The 2,500-nt window shown below is 40.2% G+C and overlaps 1 protein-coding gene across 1 annotated transcript in view; it reads right to left on the reverse strand.

Annotated features, from left to right (window-relative positions):
• Positions 1-754: 754 nt before the first annotated feature.
• Positions 755-2,500, reverse strand: part of LOC138027041 (uncharacterized protein C05D11.1-like) — a 28,033-nt gene continuing 26,287 nt past the window's right edge. The window contains exon 22 of the mRNA XM_068874543.1: positions 755-2,500. This exon is cut by the window's right edge and continues 1,524 nt beyond it. The gene's annotated coding sequence lies outside the window, so the exon portion shown is untranslated.

Consider the following 2,500-nt stretch of genomic DNA (forward strand, 5'->3'; position numbering starts at 1 on the left):
GATCACCGAAGCGCACGTTATTTCATATCAATTCAGGGGGTTTTCATCTTACGTTACAAGCGTTTTTCGCGAAGTATGAGGGACTCTACGAAGTCTTTTTTGCCTTAAGTCTTGCGGAATCTGGTGGATGCCACCAGACATTCGACATACAGTCATCGGAAAGATTTTCATAGCACTCGAGAGGATGATTTTCAGCTGGGCTGGAAACGTTCAGTCATTTTTATTGAGCCAAGTTAAGCAATCTCGCAAGGAGCAATTTTGGAGTTGTTTGCCTGTATCCTTTTAGGTATTTGGTATATGTAATTGTTATTCACAACTTAAAACAAATGCATTATGCAACAATGCTGGCCTTTTGCCATAACACATCGCGCTTGCGACCAGAATGCATTGCTCTGTGAAGAAGCCTTGCAATTGGCCTTATCTATTATCGTACATGTTTGTGCAGCGTTCCTCACTTCCGGTAAGGTTTGTTAGAGCGTCCGTACATTTTTAAGTGACGTCATCAAAAAATTATCAATCCTTTTGACATTTGAGTTTAGCTCGTTATTAGAACAGCTGAAGACTTATCTTTTTACAAATTTTCAATTTGATAGGGTTTTTCGTCTTGTGATAAAGCAAGGTTGAATTTCTAAGCTTTTGCGTGACACGATATTAGTTAAAAAAAGTGACCTATCCGCTGAGATTTTGCCATCTGAACAGGCCTTTGATAAAAATAAGTACTCGCATAGGTGTTTATGAGCCCTCAGAAGATGATTACAGGCTTTTTATAGCAAAACTCGATGACATATGTTTTTGTTAGCTTCCCCCGCCATATTTGTGCCCCTCAGAGGGACACAAACATGGCGTCTCCATGCAAAGCCTTATACATTGGAGTGAAACGTTTCTTCGAATATCTCCCTCACGGAACATCGCACAGACCTGAGCCTTTGCAAGACTGTTTGAATATTCATCTTCTATTATCTCTTTGATTTTTGACTTGATGGTGTGACAGTGAAAACCGGCAATTAGGAAAGGTGGAGGAAGATTGTATTATCGATTTTTTATTATCCTTTTCCTCCGAGGCAGAGGGAAGTATTCGCTGGAGCATCTAAAGGAAAGCAACTGTTTACACAGAACAGTCATCGATGTCCTAAAGTGCTACTATGGCCAAAAAATCAATTCTTCGTTTTCTTTGGATTTCAAAACTATGTTAATTAAACACTTAAGTGACCCAAGTTTTAAGCCTTGATTAAAAAACAAAGCACCTGTTTATTTATATTTATTTATTTATATACATTATTTATACAGAAATTCCAGTTCAGCATGGCTGGTTTAAATGGAGATCTGAATTTACCCTCCCAACCATGATACATCACAGAAGACAGACCACAAGCCCGGGAACTACATGCCCTACTCTTTGCGACAAGTGTGCGGGTTCTTTTACGTCCCACAGGATTATGAACATTGAAGGGTTGTGAGACGGGACCTCCGGCTTATCTTCCTTATCCGAGAAGACTAGAGAGTCTAACCATTTGCAGATGTAATTACAAAGGCAGCACTTTCTCCTCAGTTACATAAAGACCCTGAGTGTTGGTCCGGCCGGAGTTGACCTCCCGCGTGACAGCCCGTGCTCAACCAACTGCGCCAACGGTGCGCGATTTTAACTAGAATTTTCATATTTAATAGTCCGCTACTGCTAACTTTGAAATCTTTAGAGAGCTGGATCAAGGAAGAAATGACGTCAAAGACTCACTAGTCTGAGAACGCAATGCGTGTGTACGCGACTAAATAAATATGCAAAATGGGAGTTTCGGGCTTCAGACTTTTAAACTCGTGTTTTGCACATAAAATAAGCTACATTCACACACTGGAATTTTAAGCCAGTGAGTAAATGACGTCACTTTTCCCTAGATCCAACCCTCTGACGTCCAATCTAAGACTCAAAGTAAACAGCCCTTTGGATCAAAGCTAGAAATTGTGCCAGTCAGGTGTAAAGCAAACACGCCTTCAAAATCTAAGGAAAAAAAGGAAGTGTTTTTTTTTATCACAGTAGTACTTTAAAAAATCAAAGTACAAACGATACCTTCCCCTGAGAAGGTTTTGGCATTTGTTGCGAGAATAAAAACGTGGCGAGCCAGCGCTAGCCTGGACCTTTCGCCTAGTTTTGGAAAGCGAAGAAAATGTCCTTGAAACCAGGTCGGATTCTGTTGGATGAGGGCGTAACACGCCACAATCATTTAAGGTCGTAGCGCAAGGGAAGTTTTGAAAACAAAAAAAACACGATTCTGAAATTCGTTTATTTTAGGTACAAACGCCTTCTTTGAAAAACAAAAATTGATTGCGAGAGTGTGCCGTGCAGAGTTACCCTTTTGTATCCAACACAGTTCGCAGGTTCTTGAGACAAAGTATCAAATACCTCAGTTCATGGAAGAGAGTGTCACAAATTTATTCATTCTTTATTACTGCTGCTTTTGTTTGGAAGATTTACAAGTAGGCTGGGCACAAAACAGCATTTTGTATT

The sequence above is a fragment of the Montipora capricornis genome, chromosome 2, assembly GCF_036669925.1.
Source record: "Montipora capricornis isolate CH-2021 chromosome 2, ASM3666992v2, whole genome shotgun sequence".
In the NCBI taxonomy this organism is placed as follows: domain Eukaryota; kingdom Metazoa; phylum Cnidaria; class Anthozoa; order Scleractinia; family Acroporidae; genus Montipora; species Montipora capricornis.